At 37.0% G+C, this 23,770-nt stretch overlaps 1 protein-coding gene and 1 non-coding gene across 5 annotated transcripts in view; one reads left to right on the top strand and one right to left on the bottom strand.

The window, feature by feature from the left end:
* Nucleotides 1–23,770, top strand: part of EXOC6B (exocyst complex component 6B) — a 477,149-nt gene that overhangs the window by 80,506 nt on the left and 372,873 nt on the right. The window lies entirely within an intron of this gene.
* LOC111827573 lies at nt 22,961–23,068 on the bottom strand. The gene has a single exon (XR_002831199.1). It is a non-coding gene; the product is annotated as a U6 spliceosomal RNA (small nuclear RNA).

Here is a 23,770-nt window from a genome sequence, read left to right as displayed (position 1 = left end):
GAAGATGAATATGATAGAACTAGAGGCCCGGTGCATGAAAATCCATGCACTGGATGGGGGTCCCTCAGCCTGGCCTGCCCCCTCTCATAGTCCAGGAGCCCTCAGGGGCCGGAGGCAACCTGGCCATTAGGGAAGGCTACGTCCCATCACACCTCTGCTGCTGCCACTGCTGGCAGCACAAGCTTCAGCCGGCCCTGGTTACCTGAGCCTCGGGTGGCCCTGAGTGGCTGGGCAGCTGCCATCTGAGGCTTGCCTGCGCCTCAGGCTGGCCCTGGGTGGCTGGGGGGCTGAGGGTGGGTCTGGCCGCACCGTGCGCCTGCTGCCCCTCTGGCTGAGCTAAAAGGACTGTGGGACTCCTGCGGCAGGAGCAAGGAGCGGCCGGACCCGCCGGGGCTGAGGGGACTGGGCACCGCCATCTTTGTGATGGTATGATGGTCAATTTGCATATTCCATCATTATAAGATAGTATATTGGATATATTTATGCATATTAAGAGGATATTCAGATAGTTGGGGAGAACTTGGGAACAAAGTAATGATAAGTACATAGAAAACTTAGCAAACATATACATAAGAAAAAACAAAAGTGTGCAAGGAAGGAAAAGTGATTGTAGTATCTTGCATGGCTTGACTGTGAATTGCATTTATATAGTTACTAGAGGCCCGATGCATGAAATTCGTGCAAGAGTAGGCCTTCCTTCCCCTGGCTGCTGGCACTGGCTTCCCTCTAGCACCTGGGACCTGGGCTTCTCTCCGGCTGCCGGCAGGCACCCGGGACCCGGGCTTTTCTCCGGCCACTGGCAGAAGCCTGGGACCCGGGCTTCCCTTGCAGCCGTGGCTTTGTCCAGAATGTCATCCGGAAGGATGTCCGGTCTAATTTAGCATATTACGCTTTTATTATTATAGATAATAATTAAATACTAAAAGTTAATTACCAGAGTAATTCATTGATTTATCTTTGTTTTTGAGAGATAGGTTAATGTACACTGTGCAGATGTGTGGTACTGGTGTGTTATGTCTGTGAATGAGACCTACATCCTCATCTTCCCTATTGGAAAATCATTGCTTAAAGGTAATGCTTAAAAGTACAAAAACAAAACAAAACAAGACACAAAAACACAATAATAGCCAAAAGGCAGAAGCAACCTAAGTGTTCATTGACAGATAAATGGATAAACAAAATGTGTTACACAAATTCAATGGAACAATTTTTCAGCCTTAAAATAGAAGGGAATTTGGACACATGCTACAACATGGATGACCCTTGCAGACATTGTGCTAAGTGAAATAAACCAGGCACAACGAATGAATATTGTATGATTCCACTTACGTGAGGTTCTTGAAGTAGGCAATTCATAAAGACAGAAAGTGGAATGATGGTTTCCAGGGGCTGGGGAGAGACGGGATGATAAGTTAGTGTTTAATGAGTACAGAGTTTCACTTGGGAAAGATGAAGTTCTGAAGATGGATGGTGATGATGGTTGTATAACAATATGAATGTGCCTAATGCCACAGAACTGTATACTTACAAAGAATTATAAAGGGAAAATTCATGTTATGTATACTTATCACAATCATAAAACTAAAAAACCCACCAGGCATTAGCACATATAACCATGCTGTATAGAGATAAAGAGGTAAGCATCAAAAGAGTAGTTACCTTTGGGAGTAAATAGGAGAGGAGGAAACTGTTGTTTCTCATAATAAACTCTATAGAACTATTTGATTCTGTATGACTTGGCTATGCATGGCCTTTCATGAATAATTTGGATAAAATCTATTGATCAAAAAAAGAAGAAATATAAGTCGTCTAATTTGGAATATATATAGTGGCAAAAATTTAGTGTGCAAAGGAAGAGTGCTCTTATTTAAGAGATTATTTATAGTTATCTTTGGCACTATTGATTTTCTTTTCTGTTTTATGGGGGGTAATTGAGCAGTCTTCAGTCCTCAGATTCATAGATGTAACAAGATGGAATTAGAATTATGTATAAATTAAATTAAGGTCCGTTCAATTCTTTGTTATATTGTGTGCCTTATTAAAGAAGAGAACAGATAAATTTGGTAGAATGGGCAACAAAGCAAATGTTTTTTTATAATGTAAACATTTTGAAGGTGATGAAAATTTGTGATAATCAGAGTGATCTCTTTCCTTTGCCTTATATTCTTAAGATAAATATTTACCTGTGTTCAGAAGAGAATATGAGTTCTTCAACACCCTCTTTTAGTTGCAAAATAAATGTTACACTCTGCCGCACCTGCCACTACTACAGGTCCACGCCCTGATTTCGTACTTGGGCATGTGCTCTGATGAATGAGCTATCCGTACTGCTGCAGGAGAAGATTGGGAAAGAGGGAATTAGAAGAACAATGAAGGAAAATAGTGCTGATAGGCTAGCCTTCATAAAATTGGCTAGGCCTCAGTATTTTGTGGGAGAGAGCCTGCGGCCTCATATTATTTCATTGGGAAACAACTTTTTGTTAAATTTAAAATAAAGGAACATGACCCACAATGTGAAGTTTTTCTTGGGTGGTTTGTAAAATAACTGAACCTCATTCCAATACAATACTCCTAGAATTTCCTACTGCCCCCAAGTGTCATAAATGCACCACACTAATGTGGAAATGAGGTTCAGTTCACTGAACTCATTTTTTACTTGAATTTGAGACCAATACTTTAGATCTAAGTTACGAGGTGGAAATGATTGATTTTATTAACATAAGTAAGATGCTATCTGGTTATGTTTTTATTATATAATTTAACCTCTGAAATATGCAAGGATATATAAGAGGTTATTTAAAATGATGCTTTAAGTATGACAGTAAATATGTAACCTAAGTACTATTAAACATTATTACACAGGGGGCCAAGAACAACCACTTTATTATTTTTATTATCAGATAAACTTTAGATTGGTGAGACACAGCCTCTCTCTGTCTTTCTAAAAGATGAATGGAAGCAAGATGTATTTTTCATCTCATCACTGTAATGGTTTATTAATGCTTTTGTTTAATAGGTAGTGATCTCTCATACAGGTCTAAATGAGCTAGTATTCTTGTGTTGTATTGTTTATATTTCAAGTCAAATATAAAAACTGCATGATTGAAATATAGAATAAATATTTTAAAACAAAGACTTGTTTCTCTTTTACTTCCCTTCTCTTTACATGCTAGGTGTTTCCCCCTTTTTTCCCTTCTCTTCCCCACCCCCCCCCTTACTTCTTTTCTCGCTCTTTTCTTCTTTCTTGGTGTAGAAATCTTGCTTGCAAGACCTGAGGATTCTGCTTCTTTCTGAGCAGACTTACATGCTGACCAACCCAAGTGAGAATCTTTATTTTAAAAAATATCAACTGTGATGTAAGATCTAAAACCATAATAAAGTTTAACTCAAGTTTGAAAGCTATGGTATTTGCTCTCTATTATGTATATATTTAGTTGTGTGGATAATGGTTCTTTGGCTAGAGAACAATTTCAACTATGGCATTTTTAGAGGGTTTAAATTCAAGGGTAAAGACTAGTCAGTTCTGGTTTGTCCCGGAGCCCAGATTTTCTTGATATTCTGATATAATTTTATTATTAATTCTAATTAGATTAAATAGGTTCCAATACCTAATTTGATATCAACACAATGAAAAGTGAACAAAGCAAACAAGGACACCAAAGACATGGTTTCTATCCTAAGTTTAGGTCTATTTAATGTAATTCTACAAAGTAGATCTTATAGAGCATGATTAATATGTTTTGTCATTTCAATTGTCTTTAAAAATGCTTTTATTGGGGTGTCAGGGATCATTAATAATAAAAAAATAGGTCTCTTATGTAATTGACTATAGACAGTACTGTAACATTTTATAAATAGAAGAATTATGAGTTATAAATCAGAATAGTTGAAGAGGAATTAGCACCAACCAAATTTACTTAAAAAAAAAAAGATTGAGTTTGATTATATTGATTATAAGAAGACTGTGAGATAGTGGTCTAAGATGGTAGATCCTTTAATATACTTAGGGAGAAAGGAGACTGCTTCCATTGTTGACATTCTCAAGGGCTATAGCCATTTACTTATTATGAATTTGACTTGCACTAATTACAAAGTAGGAGAGCTAATGCCTTACCTTATCTTTGTCATTCCGTTATAGTGGTACTAAAAAATACCAAGTGTCAGTCAAACCTCTTTCTAATAATTTTAGAGGGTGTAAGCTCATATCTATTCCTAGTTAAGTCTTTTTTTGTAGAGAAAATTTTATAATCCTATATAATAAAATATGCAAATCGACCAAATGGTGGAATGACCAGTGGAATGACTGGTCACTATGACATGCACTGACCACCAGGGGGCCAACGCTCAACACAGGAGCTGCCCCCAGCCTGCAGGTCCCAGGCCAGCCAAGGGGGTGCCAGCAGGGGCCCCTCAGTCACCCTGCCGGTTCCCCCACAGATTGGCCCTCATCGCTGGCCAGGCCTAGGGACCCTACCCATGCACAAATTTCATGCATCGGGCCTCTAGTATTTTAATAATTAAAGAACATAGGTTTGGAATCAAAAAAGCTAAGTTAAAGCATGTCTCTCTCAGTTATAATGTGAGTGGACAAAACATTTAATCCAAGCCTTCCTTTCCTCTTTTATTTTGTTTGTTAATCCTCACCCGAAGATATTTTTTTCATTGTTTTTTAAAGAGAGTGCAGAAAGGAGGGAGGGAAGCATGAAGGGAAGAAGGGGGAGAGACACACAGAGAGAGATACATTGATTGGTTGGTTGTCTCCTGCATGCTCCCTGACCAGGTCTGGGGATCAAACCTGCAACCCAGGTAGGTGCCTTTGACTGGTAATCGAACCCGAGATGCTTTGGTGTTCGGGAGGCAACTTCTCTAACCACTGAGCAACACAGGCCAGGGCCTTCCTTTCCTTTTTTATTAATAAGAGTCAAGATTATGTAAGTAAAGTACTTACCACTGTGTCCAACACACTGCATGCCCCCCAAATATGGCATTTTTGGATGATCTTTGTTTTGAGATCAATGTGATTTTTTCAGGCAATTACAGTCTTCACTTGGGGGTATCTTGGGTATTAAAAGCCTGAAACCAACTGTCTTTCCTCCTCTCCATCTCCTTAGTAAATGATTGCAACTCTGTTTTTCTGTGAGTATTTAAACAAACTGATTTGGAAATGCATGAGTCGTGACTTTTGGAGGGGAACATTTTTTTAACCTTAAAAGGGTTTTTCATGCTTTGGTGTTAAGAAATGCAGGATTTGTTGTTGTTGTTTATTTTTGTTTTTTACTATATCTGTAATGATGGCTTTGATGTCAATGAGAAACTAATCTCTAGACCTGTTTAAGCAATTCAGATCATAGAAATTAATGAGACTGAAATAGATTTTACAGAGTATGAGGCTTGGATCTAGAGCCCTCTCCAGTCCCTATGTGTTCCCTTTGACCTGGGGGGCGCCTTTTACTGGTCCTGGAGTAATCAGTAGATAATTTCTAGGATTGTTGTGCTCTCAGCAAGTGGTTTATTCTTATCCCCTGTCAGATGTTTTCTTTACTGAGCACAAAAGCTCCATTAAAATAATGCTAAGGGAATTGATGTGTGAGGAAATAAAAAGAAAGGGAGAAAAAAATATTTAAACACGTTCCGGAGAGCCAGAGATATAGACTTAAGGATGGTCTAAAAGAGAGAACTCCAGCTTAGTTGTATTTTCTCACATCCTTCTAGATCTCCTGACAAAGTATTTTAGCAGGTAACCCTTAAAATAGTTAAATTTTTTTTAAAAAAATTACATACAATAAAATTCATTATTTTTTGGTATGCATGGGTTTTTTAAACATGCATAGTAGTTTCATGTAACCAGCACTACAAATATGATACAGAACGATTTCATCATTTCCCCAAATTCCATTGTGCTGCCCCTTTGTAGTCAAACCTTCTCTCTACCCATAACCCATGGCCATTGATCATGAAATGAATAAAAAAATATAGGATGGGGGCCTTAGCCAGTGTGGCTCAGTTGGTTGGGTAGCATCCTGTGCACTGGAAGGTTGCCAGTTTTATTCCCAGTCTGGGCACATGCTCGGGTTGCAGGCTCAATCCCTGGTAGGGGGTGTGCAGGAGGCAGCTGATGTTATGTTTCTTTCTCTCTCTCCTCCTTTCCACTCTCTTTGAAAATCAATTTAAAAATTCTAAAAAAATGGATGGGAAACACATCTAACAAATAATTAGGACTACTAACTAGAACTTTAGTTAATTATTGCTACACTACTCACTAATGGGGAATGTGGCATTTCTCTTATTCTCTCTCATTTAGGATCTTTACAGAAATGAACCCCAAACCAAAAACACAAAGTTAAATTTTTGCAATCGAATAGTGACAGACGAACATCTAAATTGTTGCTTTTTCTAGGTCTATGGGATTCTAAGGTTTAGAGGTTTTATCACCTTTGAACCTGACTCTTGGGATGGATTCTTTCTATTTTCATCAGAAGGTGAATGGATAAATGACTGCTCCGAGATGGCTAGGGAATATAACACTTTGGACCAGGAAATATGGGAAATGGTCAGGTCATTAGAGTTGAATTTTTCAATTGTGGACTTCTTTGTTCTTTGTGAGAGGCTAAGGAACAGTGTAATGGCAAGAGTTTATACTATGAGCTGAAAGTTTTCCACCGATTATGTTTTATTTGTTTTGAAAGCTTGCTAAAAAAGCTGTTTTGTTGACAAGTTCAGGCTACTTTACCTTCCTGACATACTTTTCTAATTGCACATCTATAGCAAATTTAGAACAGCTTTCAGTTATTACTTGTGTGTGTGTGTGCGGAGGAGAAAGTTCTCGGCAGATTAGGGCATTTGTTTTGGGGGAAAGAAAAGCTTGGTGAGGTTGTGGTGGGTACTTGCACGTGTGTGTGTTTGCTTAAACTCTGAAGTCAGCCAACTGTGGAGGCCTCTGAGTGTGGTTAGACATTAGTGCATAATAGACCTTTATGTAAATTTTTAAGTATTTGGAAATTTTTAAAAATTGAGAAAATACTGTTTTAGAAATGAGGGGGAACTGTTAGGGGAGATGATTACACTCTATACCAGTGAGATGTTAATGAGATTGGGAGGGAAGTAGTGAATTGAAGAGCCCTTATTTTTAAAAAGCCTTACAGTGCCAATGATTAAGTTGTATTTTGTCCCATGGTACACCACCATGAAGGAAGTGGACTTTAAATGACACGGGACCCACTTGGAGAACAGTAGGTAATAAAAGGGACCTGGGGCAGGTGTTTGAAAAAGGGAAACCTATAGCTAGGATAGAGTCCAGGAAGGGAACTAAGATGATAATCATTTACTGGCATTTTCTTATGGGCACGTGTCTGAATTGGTTTCATCTTTTTGTTCTCACAGAACCTCGCACACAGATTTGTATTAACTTAGGCATTCATCAAATGTTTGTTATGTTATACAATATATATACTTTTTTTTTCCTCTTGGGCAGAGCACTTATGCATTTAGAAACAGGCAATCTCCATGGATATTGTAAAAGTTTTAATATTTTCCTGCTCTTCTTAGGCTATTAAGTTGCTAATGAAACCTATGACTGTTACATACAACTTTGATATCTCAAGATGCAATTTAGCTTTGAAAGCCCTGATGAAATTTTTTCACTTACGTATAATTTTATCTTGACTCTCCCCAGTGAACCTTTCTCAATTCTATATATCAGTGAAGTTTTTTTTTATTGTGGTAAGATGTACATAATGTAAAATTTACCTTTTTTAAAAATATATATATATCTTTATTGATTTCAGAGAGGAAGGGAGAGAGAGAGAGAGATTGAAACATCAATGATGAGAGAGAATCATTGATTGACTGCCTCCAGCACATCCGCCACAGGGGATCGAGCCCGCAACCCAGGCATGTGCCCTTGACCGGAATCGAACCTGGGACCCTTCAGTCCGCAGGCTGATGCTCTATCCATTGAGCCAAACCAGCTAGGGCTAAAATTTACCTTTTAAATAGTTTTTAAATGTGCAGTTTTATGGCATTAAGTACATTCACATTGTAATGATACTCATCTCTACCAACCATCTCTAAAACTTTTTCATCTTCCCAGACTGAAACATTGAAACAGTGAGTTTTAAGCTTGTAATGTGTGATCCAGTCTGATGAACAAATAACCTTTTACATACCTGCTGAGGAACTTGTGCTCTCTTTGCAGGGAAGAAAAAGAGGCAAAGAGCAAAACTGGAATTCTTTTAATTTATTAAGAAGCAGATTATAATTATTGAATTTTATAGATATTTTTTTCTGTTCTTCTATTTTTTTTCCTCAGAAATTTGTTCAGAAGCAACAGTTGGGAGAAGAGAGAGATTCTGTGGTCTTTTTAGATTGCAAGATATGTATACAGAAAGCAATTTTTTCTTTTAGATATAATCTTATATGTTGACTTAGGCTGAAGTCTGTTGCTAATTTGTATCTTTCTCTTACTTATAAGTAAACCATATGAGAAAACAAGTGCCAAAAAACAGTACAGATTACTTCCCAACAAAATGACTTGAGGTCTTCTCAGTCTTCCCAACACGGAACTGCTAGCTGTCCTGATGAAGAGGCTATGGCCTAACTGGGCATGTGTTTTGTTTGTCTTTGCTGGTAGGTCTTCAATCAGAGTTGGTCTTTTAACATTGGAGAATAGAAATATGTATAGCAGTGGTTTATAAACATTGTAGAGATATAAACCTTTTGAGTGTCTAATGAAAGCCATGAACCCTCTCTAGAAAAATTATCAAGCGAATAGAAATTTTTCATAAAATGCCAGGGGATTTAGGCACTCTTTGAAATTCATCCAATTATGTATCCCTGGTGGGAACCGTCTGGATGTTAAGGTCCACAGTATGTATCAGATTCAGTAGTATATTCTGGGATTCTCCTATTCCAGTTTCATCATGATTGGTGAAGAGTACAGAGAAAAGATTGAATGAAGTTGTGACTCTCTCCGTTTCATTTTATACCATGAGCGACAATGGATGCTATCTTCATAAACACATTGACAGATAGGTTCAAGATGGTGGTAAACTTTTCTGAGTAGCTGAGTTTAAATAGCAGATAGGTGTCAGAGAATAAGTTGACCTATATTGCATTTTGTTATGAAAGTTGGATAAAGTTTTATTTCCAAACTTTGGTTTGGCTTGAACTTCTCATTTGTTTTTGTCAGTTATTTTTTTCTCTTATATTTGCTGTACAGGTAATACAGAAGAAATAGAGTAGGGCAAACTAATTTTTAAAAAAGTTCTAATTTTGACTTGAAATAGCTGGAGATAGCATAGTATGAATAAGCTTAAAATTGGTATCAACTTAAATATTTAGTGTGACATAAAAAGACATTTTACTTTGGGGAAGACTTAACCTCTTTCTTCCCAGAGAAAACCCTTCTTTTTCTTTATGGGTGACCTTACCTCTTAACCAATGTCATAGAGAAACTAAAAACTATTAGGCAGAAACTCTCTTGGATCTCAGCACTCTTGTTCCTTAACTATTTAGGTCTCCACCATTCGTTAATGTTTTAACTCCAGTCTCAGAGGAAGAGGCTATTTCTCCTTTTTAAGCTATTTCTTTAACTTGTGCTTAGTCTGATTTTTTATTTTGTTTTGTTCTGTCAATTATTCTCTTATTCTCCTCCCATTTTCTTCAACCTCTCCCTTTCAGTAACTCTTTTCACTTCATAATTGACATGCTTAGGTCTCCCTTTTGTTGGCCACCTTACTATAATCCCTCTTCCTTTTACCAAACCAACCAATGCTTTTCTTTCATATTCCCTGTCTCATCGTATGACATCACTATTTATCCAAGATAGAAATCTGATATGCTAAGAAATTTGATAGTTCTGTAGGGATTTAAGAATAGTAAAAATATTGTGGGGTGGGGAAGAGTATACATAATATTGTAAAATGAAATTGCATTGTATTAGTAAAAGCAGAATATAAGAACTATGGGATAGTTTGAGACTTGTAATGTTTGGAAGTAGAGGTGGACTAAATAGCCTGATGAGGCCTTTTTCCAACTTTACTACATTTACTACAGTTACTAGGAATTTTCAAAAAATTTGACATCCATATTTTCAAAATAAATTGAACATTTGTGCCTAATATCTGTATATTTGTATTTATAAATTGTATATGTATATTACTCTCATTTTTTTTATTATGGGCTTTCTTCAGTAAAACATTTTTGTCTATATGTACCCCATATATGTATATTTCATTTATTTATAAATTATACACACACACACACACACACACACACACATATGTACTACTCTCATTAGCTACTGCCTTAGAGCAGGATATATATTTAGGGGAGGGATCCATTGTTAATAATACACTTAAATCCATTTTTCAATTAGTCTTGATAATTTCAAATTTTGGGGGTTATTTTCTATCAGATCAGCTTTGATCATTTTTATATTTACCACATGATATGTTTGGCAAGGGGTTCTTAACAGGTGTATCAACTTTCCATTGCTATTTAACAAACCACCCCATAACTTAATGGCTTAAAATAATACCAACTTCTTATTTCTTATGAGTCCATGGATCATCACTTCAGGCTGTGCATAGCTAGAGATTTTGTCTGCTGACCTCACCTGGAATCACTCAGGAGGCTGGCTGGCAGTTGGTGCCCACTGTAGTTTTGTCCTCCACCTGGCTTCATTCCCGAGTGGGGTTGTCTTAGAGTCTAGAGAGAAAGAGAGCTGAAGCTCTAGGCCTCTTAGGATCTAGACACTAGAATTTGAAAAAATCCCTCACATTCTGTTATCCAAAGCAAGCCACAAAGGCAGTCCAGATTCAAGGTGGTGCAGAAATGATCTTTACCTCTTGGTAGGAGATGCAGCAGTGTCACATTGCTAAGGGGCATATGCACAGGGAGGCATAATTCATTAGGGACCAGTATTATAATGGTTTTACAACACTAGGATAAAGGCAAGTATTCACCCTGCTATTTTCTTGTCAGTTGCATGTGCTAGCATTATTAGTATTATTTGCAGTTTCTTTCTAGGAGTATGTTAAAGCCATTTGTTCATTTTCTACAAGTTTAACTAAAACTAAATAATATAATTTAATTTCAATTAACTGAGCACAAGTAATCTGTAATATATTGCAATAAGATGAAAGAAGATAAACAAATGAGGTTATTATATCAACCACTTTGCAGTCTTCAATATAGTATATCTTGAATTCCATATGTGGTACTTACTTGACTTTCTGACGTAGAGTGAGGGTGTCAGTGTTATTTCTTAAATCAAATGTTAGTAAAGCTTAGTGTTGTTTTTTTTTAAGATGAAAATAAGTATAAATACTAATGGATTGTTTTTACTAAATTGTGGGGGTAGACACATCCACTTTGGAAACCATGGGTCAAACTAATATGGAATAGTTATGTGACACAAGTCTGTACCATTGGTATGCCCATTAGTGTCAACTCTGCAGAAGTCATTGATTTAGATCAGTGGTTCCCAAACTTATTTGGCCTACCGCCCCCTTTCCAGAAAAAATATTACTCAGCGCCCCTGGAAATTAATTTTTTAAAAAATTTTAATAGCAATTAAACAGAAAGATATATGTATTAATGTTTCTACCTTTTTCATAAAATATAGTAAAGAAAGGTGTAAATTAGAAACATTGAAGTTTGAAATTATGAAACTATTTATTGAACTCAGAATAGAAAGGTAATACAAAAAAAGTTAAAACAAATGCACCTGTGGCCATCACCGCCCCCCCCTGGATCGCTGCAGCGCCCACCAGGGGGCGGTAGCGCCCATTTTGGGAATCACTGATTTAGATGGCACTCTTTCTACTGCACTAGACGAAGCCTGAGAGGCCTTCTGAATGTTGTGATCTAGGCAGGCCTTTACAAATAGATCATAGATGGCACATGAGATAAAATGTGTTCGCTATTCTGGTTATAAGAGATTAATTTGACTTGTGTAAGAGGTAGAGTGTTCATATATTTTAGTTGGCATTTTAGGAAAGAGCCTGTGTGTGTGTGTGTGTGTGTGTGTGTACACGTGTGCGTGCATGTGCGCGCGTGCGCTGCATGCGTATTGGGGTTTGTATGAGGGAATTGGGAGATTATGGCCTTCCATTTCTCCTTTAGCAATATATCATTTTTTTCCCATCAATGGTAACTCTCCTTTGGTTTCCATATGCAAAGAAAAACGTTGAGAATAATTTCATATATTTTTAACTTGTGTTTGGATGGGAGATGAAACAAGTGTTTATTTCAGATGAGTGAGGTTGGTCTTAATCCTGTTCTCCACAAAAATCAGTTCACAGTTGCAATTTCCTGGTGTATATGAGTTGCTGTTATCAGTTCTTAGCTTTTGATACAGGCTTTTCTATTGTACTGCTGGAGTCTTACTAGCTTGAGAAGCCATGTTAAAATTCTAGTGCAGTCATAGCTACTTCTCTATAATTGTGCTTTTCTCTGTCCTGGTGACTTCAAAAATGCTTCTTCCATGCAGCCAGCAGGATTAACAAGTAGGCAAGCTGAACCCCAAAGTGTTCAGCCTTCTTTCTTGTCTTGACCCCATAACCTCTCCTCTGGTTGGCAGTGTGCGGGTGTTGACAGTTCTCCTGGTTCAGCCAAAGGTGAAAGATAATTGCTTGTGGAGTAGCGGCTGGGATGGTATGTGTTTTAGCAGCAAGCACCCAACTCGCATCCCCAGGCAAAGCTTTGGATCTGGTGCGCATTTCAAAGCATGTGTTAAACTTTATGTGATACTGATTAAAATGGAGGGCTCCAGGGTGAATTGGCAGAGCCCCACAACTGCATCTGCCAGATGACATGCAGAGAAATGTCTTGCTACAAATGGAAGGGCTGAATTCTGTCTATCCTAGCATATGCAAGGCTGCAGAAGCAAAGGTGACTCTGGGAATGTGTACATACACAGCCTGCGGAGCATTCGGGATTCTTTAGCAACTCCTTTGCTCCCATGGCATTTTAGCAGGAAAGAAAACCTTCTCATTTTCCTTCTCCTTTAAACAACAATAACAAAACACATGTGGAAATAATAATTTGCATCACCGTGCCTTCAGTTTGCCATTCCTCCTGAACATTTATGAAAAGCCTAACTTGGACCAAAGACACGGAGGAGGAAGAAGTGTCTACCTTCCAAAGCTAGACTTATGGGTCACTGGGATGAGAAAACTATGAAGTTCATTCTTGAAGGAGGCAAGCCCTTATAAAGCAGATGAGTTTGTATTCCAGCTTTTAAGGTTCTAGGTCTCCTTAGGACTTCTTTCTAAAAAGAAGTATGTATTTATATCATATGTATAGATCATCGCCTTCTCAAAGGCAACAAAGACAACATTAGTATCTCAGGCCACATTTCCATATCCATCTTGCCCTGCTTTTATGACAGGGTTAGGATAGAGAGAACATCAGTTCTTTAAAGGGACTTAGGCATTTTGTTAGGAAAAGGTAAGGAATCTTGAGGAGTAACAAGGGTGAATGGTACACATGCAGGGGGGTTAAAAAAAAAAAGAGAGAGAGAAACAGGTTGAAGACATTTGTGGAAAGATGAGGGTGAATTTGCAGCCATAATAACAATTCATATGAATATGAATAAGACTCTTCAATGGATGCTAAAATTCTGGGTGAAAGTTTGAGGAGGAACAGAATATTCACAGTCTCAAAGTGTCTCCTGCCAAATAGCTTATTAATTATAAAAGAAAAAAAAGGTAACTACAGGGGAGAAATCTGACAAACCCTACCTTAGCCCAGTGCTTAAAGTTAACGTCACATTGACAGGACAAACCCACCTGTGTGGATGCACCCAGGAGGCTATAGCCTGAATTTAATCATGAGAAATCAATTAGACCAAAATGTGGCCTGACCCTCTAAATATGTCCATGTCAAGAAAGAAAAAGAAAGGAACTTAAATGAGACTACAGAGAATAACAACTAAATGCAACATGTGATTCTGAATTGAATTCTGTCCTGGGAAAAATTTGCTATAAAGGACATTATTGGGAAAGTTGGCAGAATTTGAATGTGAACCATGAACTAGATCATTGTTAAATTTTTTTGATTTTAATAGTTATACTTTGATTATATAAGAAAATATCCTTGTTTTGGGGAAATATTTAGGGGAAAAGAAGCATTATGTCTTCAACTTACTTTCAAATGATTCAGATATGTGTATATATATATGTGTGTGTGTATATATATATTTGAAAGTTAGGAGGGAGGGAGAGAAAGATAATTTTATCTACTTATTTATTTTTTTCTTGAGTTTGTTGGGTGACATTGGTTGGTGGAATTGTGTAGGTTTCAGTGTATAATTATATAATCATCTGTGTATTGTTTGTTCACCATCCCAAATGAGAAAAATAATTTTAAAATAAATATGGCAAAATGTTAACAATATGTAATTCTAAGTGATTCTGGGTCAAGGGCATGTGGGAGTTCTTTGTTCTATTCTTGTGACTTTTTCTGTAAATTTGAAACTTTTAGAATAAAAGTTAAAAATGTAAAAAAAAAAAAAAGGAGGGGGAATAATCAGCTAGACTTCTAATTCATGGGTGAACCAGATGGGAACAGATATAAGAATAGGGATTACAAAATGTGGAGTAGGTATAAAATATCATTAAAAAGCCACCCCAATTATATTGATGTATGGATTTAAATGGCCCCACCAAACATTGATATATTTCATCTCATTTCTTTCCTGCTCAGAGACTGAAGAATTGTTTGACCCTCTGTAGTATCCTTTTGTTTTTCAGAATGGCTCTAAAGATGGCTTTGGGGACTCACTACGGGATTCTGTTATCATCTCGCTTATATTTGAGGTGGTGCAGATCCTGGATTACATTTTATTCTTGCTTTTATACATTTTATATAATAAAAAAATAAGCTTTATACATATAGATATTCCAGTTTTCCAGGTGAGACCATCAGATCTGTTTTGCTTTTAAGTGTTTGCTATGACTTATCATGTTTCTTTGTTAAATCAGATTTCTCCCTTTTTTCCTTCTCCTACTCCTTCATCTTTACTCTTTTGAAACAAGGTTGGAGAATTTGCAGGGAATGGAAAGAAAAAAAATGCTGGCTGTTTGCCTACCATTGTGGAACTTTTATTGAATTTCATGCAATTTCTTCATTTTCTTCTGGTTATTACAGCTCAGTTTTCTGTCGTGAAGATACTTATTTCTAAAGAGTATTTTTGACTAAAATTTTGTTAAGGGTGTTTTGGGGGTGGGAGGTTGATATCTGTGGGTTTTTTTTTCTTCCTCTCCTAGAGTCTTGGTTAGGTCAAATAGAATTTGCCCCAAGGATATTAGTATTGAATTCATGTAAAAGAATTTTGAAACACAAGATTCCACTTAATTTCCTCTTTTGGGCTTTTGTAGACTATTTTGTACAGATAGAAAAATGCAACTGGAATGTACTGAACCACTAAATCTTAGTGACTGCCTCTTCTTTCCAAGGATAATCCTAGAGTTTCAAATGGGTTGGTTACTAAATGGAAGCTTTCCCTTAGGTAAAGCAGTCTTATCTGATAAAGAATACTATGAAAAAAGAAGAGGAAGATTCTGCACACTTTTGTGTGTGTGTGTGTGTGTGTGTGTGTGTGTGTGTGTATAGTGAAAGTTGTAGAAGAGAAGGGGGAATATAGAAAAAGGAATTTGCAACTTGTTAGTAATCACATAGTATTTTCCTTACGATAACACTTTCACCTCATGAATTTATTTTATGTCTGAAATATTACCTTTGTTTAATAATATCTCATAATTTTAATACAGTTTTTAAAAATGTCAAGATTACTATCTTGATGTTTTACACTTTGTAATAAATTTCAAGCAACAAATACCTATTGAGTGTGTATTAAAATCAGTTCGTATACAACATGCCAGATGGTCATATTTGCTGTGGAGGGAAGTTAAGCAGGGCAGAGGGTAAGTTTAGCTGTTTATTTGAAGTTGGATAAAGTGTTCAGTCCTGTAGCGTTCTATAGTTAGACACTTAAAATTAATCTTGGTATTTTCAAGATTTATTGTCTCTTCACATCAGCTGAAACTCATTTTGTTAGAGTTTAGGCTGCCTTTGGTTGGCAGCACTTACTACTTCTGCTTCTTCACTAGGCCTGGCTCTGACTATAAACAACTATTTATTAAGTAAATGGGCATAAATATTTGTGATTGTCCTTGTTTTTCATAGTATCTTTGGCTAGTGCAAAGCCAAATACAACAGCAGGTCACCAAATAATTGTATTTGATTTTAAAGAAGTACTTGAAACTTCAAGATTAAAGATGTTTTTATCTATTAAAAAATATATATATATATACACACACACACACACACACATACACATATGTATTTACAATGCATACATATATTTATAATGGACTAGAGGCCCGATGCACAAAATTCATGTAAGAGTAGGCCTTCCTTGTTCTGGCTGCCGGCACTGGCTTCTCTCTGGCACCTGGGACCTGGGATTCCCTCCAGCAACCGGCAGGCACTCAGGACCCAGGCTTCCATTGCAGCCCGGCTTCATCCAGAAGGACGGAAGGACGTCCAGAAGGATGTCCGGTCTAATTAGCATATTACCCATTTATTATTATAGATATGAGACAAAAACGAATTTGGATGTTTTTTCTATTTTTGTTGCAGTCAACATCTTTGATAAACTAACTAATTTTTAGCCAGTTTGGTAGACACATTTGTGCTCTTCTATTTTATTTCAGGGCAGAAAGTTTCAAACTATTTAGTGTTTTTGTTGACACTTGCAATTTTTACTTATTTTATTCTCTAATAGGGTTTTGAAAAAGCTTTATTGAATCCTTTGCAGTGTTTTCAGAATTTGTCCATTCACTTGGTTGATAATTTTCATGAAACCTCAGAGTAGTCTGTGTATCATCAATCCAGGTTTAGTCGGAGGAGTGGAACCACAAGGAGAGTGCTAACCCAGTTCCCACAATTGCAAGAGATCAATCCCGAAGCAGGGCTGTTATCTTTGTGTCCGAACTTGGAGTTTGAAGTCTAAAGGGAAGGTATCCAAGAGAAGAAGGTAAATATAAAATCAGGGAGAGCAAGGGCAAGCTGGAACCTACAAGCATGAGTGGGAACCCATGAGAATGGACTGAAACTCATATTAGTTCTTTGCTATCTCTGATCTTGATGATGTGGATAAATTACAGGAGAAACTGGTGTCCTTCTTCTTGGAGCTAAACACACACCTGGCCCAGGAGAAATTGAAGGAGCATCTAGGCATAAGTGGAGTAATTGCAGGCCTGTTTGCTGCCATGGGCCAACATGCTTAGCCAAGCAGTTAGGTGCAACATGAACTACAAGATGGCTGCTGCTTCATTTCTACTCTAAATCTTGCAGCCCTATGTCTTGTTCCTTACCTGGAAACATAGGGAAGGGAATTATGGGAAATGTAGTTTGGCCTAGCCAAGTTGACACATTACAACTTTGTGTCTATGATCCCAGGACAATTAAGAAGCATTACTCTGTAGCAGGGGTTGTAACTGAGGGGTTGTAATTAGAACACAGTTTAATTTGTTTACATATTGTCTACTTTTGTGCTGCCAAGGAAAGTTGAATAGTTTGCAATAACCACTGTATTGCCTACAAAGCCTAAAATATTTACTATTTGTCCTTTTAAGGACAAGTTTACTGACCCTTATTCTGTAGAGACTAAGAGATTCTTTAGACCCCAGAGGACTCATATCTAGAAACCCTTCTCAGAAGCTTAAGCCTCATGTTTTCAGAAGGATAACTTGTCTCCCCAATTGTGGTAGTCCACAGACCTTCTCAGGAGAATAAATCCCTAGCCGTTTACTATGGCAAGGAAAGGTCCTTGATCAGGTGAAGTTAGAAAGGGGAATCTGAGGGTCTAATCGCTCCTTGTGCACACTTTCACGTAAGCCTATTCAAGCTCCATTTTCTACGTTCCCTTCCAGAGATACCCAGTGCTACCAGTGTGACGCAAGTCATGCCGCCACTTGCTCGCTTTGTCTGGTTACGACTTTCCAGCATTCAACATTTTCTTGCTGTTGGTTCTTAGGTACTATTTGATTTTTGTGGGTTTATGCCTCTTTTTTTTTTTTAAAAGGCTGTTTAGTTTTGTTCAGTGGAGTTTTGAAGAAGGAGTTCAGCTCAGCACACATGCTCAATTGCCATCGTTGACTTGAGATCATAGAAGTTAGTTTTCACCAAAGAAAACATAATAAAAGAGGCTGTACAGCCAGCAGTATTGAATAAAGGGGTAGGTTATATATAGTGCCCAGTAGTTAACAATTTATGTATTTCTGAGCATCTGAGGAAAACATTGTCAAGCAATTACTTTTTTCTAGACTAATCATAAAATACTATATAATAAGAAAAACAGAAGAGAAAGTTGGGGAAGAAACTAAGATCTTATGATTTTAATGTGTATGGGCTGTGTTTCTCTGTGAAGTATATTTGTATTGAATGCCATAACTTGGAGTATATTACTTAAAGGAATTGTGCAGGCCTCTTCCATTATAGTGGGAAGAAAGAAGACTCTAGTAACAGTGCTTATTTACTACTGTTTACTAGTATATGAGAAGTTCAGAGTCTTTGAACATAAATACTTTAGGAGTGGTTAATTTTATTGATGGGTAAGTGGAGAATTCAGAATCTTGCTTAAGGTTTATAGAGAAGTGTTAAAACAAAGCATTAGGCCTTCATTTCTGAAACCTGGACTTTTTCTGATACTACTCTTTGGCAAAAAATTTGTGCCTCATTCATCAATTGTTTTGCTTCAGTAGGATTATCATATCAAAATTGTATATTCTAAGATATCTATTGAAAATAGTATTTTCAGAGGTACTGTCCTCTTTTAGTCTATCTTAAAGTTTATTAACTCAGTGAACTTTGTACATGGCCTATTGGTTAAATTTCAGAATTCTGTGGGTGGTTTTTCTATCATGACTCTTTTGCCTGTTAGACTTAAAAGACTGAGCCTTCCTAAGGAAATCCACTTTTCAAAACTCGAGACTTCATGTGTGATGGAACTTAAAAAGAAAAACTCTTGGCTGAGCTTGAATGCTGAGACCTAGCTAAGTGGTTTTCTCTGTCTGGAGAACATTGGAAAAAGGGAATTATTAAGTCCAGCAAATGTAGTTGTTGATGGAAATGCTGACAAGACTGGTCCTGCTTGGTGCCACTGTTGTGAGAAGTCAATCAATATTAGATGTATTGTAAGAGTTGCTGCTTATGTACAAGTTGTGTCTTATAGACCATGTCACATATAAATAAACCTGTTCAAAAATGTTAAGTGATTTCCATAAAAAAACACTTATTCTGTTCTCTTTCTTAAGCCAAATTCTTGTTGTTTATGGCTTCCTGTACCCAACAGTTCCTGATTGTCTCAAAAAGCAAAACATGTTCTGCGTGGATTAAGCTGCTGAAATGCCTTTCAGGCATTGTTTATGGGTCTGCACTCTTTATTTTTAGAGAGAAAGCGAATACTTTAATGTCTTCCATATTCCATAAATCTGTCCCATGCTACAATTCAAAGCTGTGTGTGTTTTTGTTAGAAGGTACTTCTGGTTGTACTTAGGGAAGAAAAGCTGCCTAACAATGTTAGTGAATATTTGGGTGGTGGCGGCAGACTCCTCTAAAGTGGATTTGTACTAGTTGAAAGTGCTCTTGGTTTTTAGCTCAAGAAAGTAGTCACCAAAGGTGCTGTTACAGTTAGTAGCAGTGTAATTGCTCTTTGATTGCTTTGCACCAGTAAGTTTCCTGTTTGGTTCATCCTTTGGGACCAGTCTTCCCTCCAGGCAAGCTTGCTGATTTACTACTTCTAGCTCCACTGCTAAGTAGCATATTGAGTATGTTTGCTTAGTGGTCTTAGTATATATAGAGAAGTTAGATATCATGAGGAAGTTAGACATCATGTATCTGCTGACTAAGCAAAAAGTAATTTGAGTTGCAGATTAGATGAGAAGGGCGTGTTCAGGGTGGTATGGCCGTAGACTTGAGTTGCAGATTAGAGTTTACTTTTTCTTCTTAACATTTTATTTTGAAAACTTTCAAATATACAGAAATGTTGGAAGACTTATGCAATGAACCCTCAAGATGTAGACATTACCATCACCCTAGAAAATTCTGTCATGCTCCTTGCTACTCAGTCCTCTACTCTTACCTCCATAAAAGCAACCATTCCACCATAGATTAATTTTGTTTATTGTAGAACTTCATATAAATGGAATCATACATTATGTATTCTTAAATACAGGATGGGTAAAACGTAGGTTTGCAGTTGTGAGTATGTGCATATGATCAAGGCTTCTTTCACTCAGCATAATGATTTTGAGATGCATCCATATTGTTACATGTTTCAGTAGTTTATTCCTTTTCATTGCTGAATTTTGTATGAATTTAACATGTTTATTCATTCTCCTATAGGTGGACACTTGAGTTGTTTCAGTTTTTGGCTTTTAAGAATTAAGCTACTCTGGCCTGGCCGGCGTGGTTCAGTGGTTGCGCGTCGACCTATGAAGTAGGAGGTCATGGTTTAATTCCCGGTCAGGGCACATACCTGGGTTGTAGGCTCAATACCCAGTGTGGGGCATGCAGGAGGCAGCCGATCAATGATTCTCTCTCATCATTGATGTTTCTATCTCTCTCTCTCTCCCTTCCTCTCTGAAATCAACAAAAATATATTTTTTAAAAAAAAGAATTAAGCTACTTTGAACACGCTTGTATAATATATGTATTATTTCTCTGGAGTAAATGTACCTGGGAGTGGAATTCTGTGTCAGAATTTTATGACATACTGGTACTCGCCAACTTTTTTGCAAAGTGGTTGTATCATTTTGTGTCCTACTGTTCGTTTAGGAAAGTTTCAATTGCTCTGCCTCTTTGCCAACATTTTTGTTATCAGTCTTTTTAATTTTAGTCATTCTGTTCAGTATGTACTATTATCTCATGTGGTCAACATACATTTTTGGTTTAGTGTGGGAAATGAGGAATAAGAGATGGAAGGGACATAAAAACAAGTTGTAATACGAAGGACTTGTATGCATGCATATGAGCATAACCAATGGACACAGACAGGGGTGAGGGCATGTGCTGGGTGGTGGGGACAGCCAAGGAGAGGTCAATGGGGGGAAAAAGGAGACTTATGTATTACTTTAAACAATAAAGAATTTAAAAAAACAAAAACAAAAAACAAGTTGTAATAGCCCAGATAGTGAGTTTTCTGCCCTACTGTTGGATGTAGATGAAGCGAAGAGTGAAGAAAACACGAAGAAAAAAGTAAGACAGATGGAGTGATCAGGCAAGTGACAAAAGGAGCCAGAACCGGAGGGATACCAGGATTGAAGTCACTTCAGGGATTTGGGAAGAAGAAGAATAGCAGTTGGCTTAGAGAGTTAAATTTGACTTTTTTCCAACATAAAAACTTTTTTATTGTTTTGATATCTACAGGAGGGAGGGATTAGTATTCATTATTTAAAAATTTCACACACTATATAAAGGTGTATGCAAATAGGAATGTGAGAATCATCCCAGAATCCCACTGCCCACACAAATCAACTTATGGTGAAAAGATTTTTTTTTAAATGAATAAATGACAGTTATTTATGTATATATGCATGTCATTATATACATATTTGCAGAAATGGGCTTGAGATATACATATAAATTATAGCCCTTTCATTTACAACTTAGACACAGTTAATGTCCATATGTATAAATAATGTGCAAATAATTTAAAATAGCTTATTATATAAATATTATAATTTACTTACTCCTGTGTTTCTGGACATTGGGTTGTTTCTAATATTTTAAAAGCAGTGTGACTGGTGTGGCTCAGTGGTTGAGCATCAACCTATGAACCAGGAGGTCATGGTTCAGTTCCTGGTTAGGGCACATGCCCTGGTTGCAGGCTCGATCCCCAGTGGGGGAAGTGCAGGAGGCAGCTGATCAATGATTCTCTCTCATCATTGATGTTTCTATCTTTCTCTTCCTCTCTCTTCTTCTCTGAAATCAATAAAAGTATATTTTTTAAAAGATAATATTGTTTTAAAAATTATATCCCCCTCCCCTTTTTTATGCTAGGCAATGGGTGGGCAAGGTTGAAGAAGGTAGAGAATAAAAAATGAAAAGAGCCCTGGCTCTTGTTGCTCAGTGGTTAGAGTGTTGGCCTGCACACTGAAGGGTCGCAGGTTTGATCCCAGGCTCAGTTGAGGCTTGTTCAGGAGATAACCAATCTATCTGACTCTCTCATATCAATGTTTCTCTCTCTCGCTCTCCCATCCTCCCTTTCACTCTTTCTAAAAATCAATGGAAAAAAATCCTTGGGTGAGGATTAATAAAAATAAAAAAATAACATGAAAAAGTATAGTTCTGTCTTTTAGAAACTCATAATCTAATGAAACTGAGTCAGATGTTAAAAGCTTTCAAATATATATATTTTTTGCAGAGTGTTCAGTGGTTTGTGCAAAAACACTTTAAGTTAGACTTAATATGACTCTTGCTGGTCAGTTCTTTGTCGGTGTACCTGTGCAGCAAGATTGCCAAATTTTGATAGAGTTTGGTACTCTAAGAAGTATAGTAAATGAGTTACATTTGGGAATGTGGATTTCAAAGATTGTTTGAGAGAACTCTAGAATTGCATGAGAATTTTATGGGGGCTCATTGAAAGAAAGAATAATTATTGAGGGTATGTCTGTCTCAATGTTTATTAGTACATATAATTCTACAATAGGATTTGAAGATCCAGGTTATGAAACAGTACCATAGAATAGCTTCCTGACTTTTTACTTTAACTGTATATGTAAATAAGATGGGTTTCTGATTAGTTATGTTTATAAAGTCAGAACCAAATCAGTTCAAATATTAATACTTGATAACTTTGTCACCAGAAGACTTAAATCTTTTAACTTTATTGAATGAGTGAATAGTTGGTTTTCTCCTGTGCTCTCTCCTTATCTCTCTCTCTCTTTTAAAAAAATATGGGACATTCATGAACCTGTGTGTCATCCTTCTGCAGGGGCCATGCTAATCTTCTCTGTATCGTTCCAATATTTAGTATATGTGCTGCCGAAGCGAGCACTCTCCTTATCTCTTATGGTCACCCTTGGTTTTATGAGAGCCCATCATCTCTGCTTTCAAAATTACTCTAAAATATGCTTTCTTCTAGGAAGCTTCATACTGATTTTCCTTACAGGAGGGATAGCAATTAAAAAGGTAAAGGAAGAGGAAGTATAGAATATAATAAAATATGTCTAGAAGTTTGTGCACTTTTTGTCTTACTATTGTCTGAATTTCATCTGGTTTAATTTGTGATCTTCAACTCTGGGGATCTTGTTTCTTGAATGGAATAAAAAATAAGTCAGTCTATCCATTTGTGAAAAAGGAATCTTAGGAAGAAAGAGCAGATGGTTGGAGCCCTTATGCTTCTTCCCCAGCTGGGAAGGATACTGTTTTCAAATGTTATTTCCATTGTGTTTAATACTGCTCAAGGGCCTGTTTCCAGCACCTTTTTTATTTGGCCATGTGTTTTTCCCAACTCATGGTGCGAAAGGGAACTCTGGTCAAGACTTTGATTATAGGAATTAACCAGGCATTGTAACTAACAAGATTAAAAACCTTCTCAGACAGATTTTATTAGTTTTTTTAAAAAATTCAAATACTCTGGTTCGAAATAACTTTATGAACTAAAATTAGGCTGTCCCATTTCATGGCTGATGGAGAGAAAGGACTTAGAGGGGTTGTCATTTTATATGGTATACTAGAGGCCCAGTACATGAATTCG

This window comes from Myotis lucifugus, unplaced genomic scaffold (assembly GCF_000147115.1).
Source record: "Myotis lucifugus unplaced genomic scaffold, Myoluc2.0 scaffold_186, whole genome shotgun sequence".
NCBI classification, from domain to species: Eukaryota; Metazoa; Chordata; class Mammalia; order Chiroptera; family Vespertilionidae; genus Myotis; species Myotis lucifugus.
This window is presented reverse-complemented; position numbering and strand designations above follow the sequence as displayed.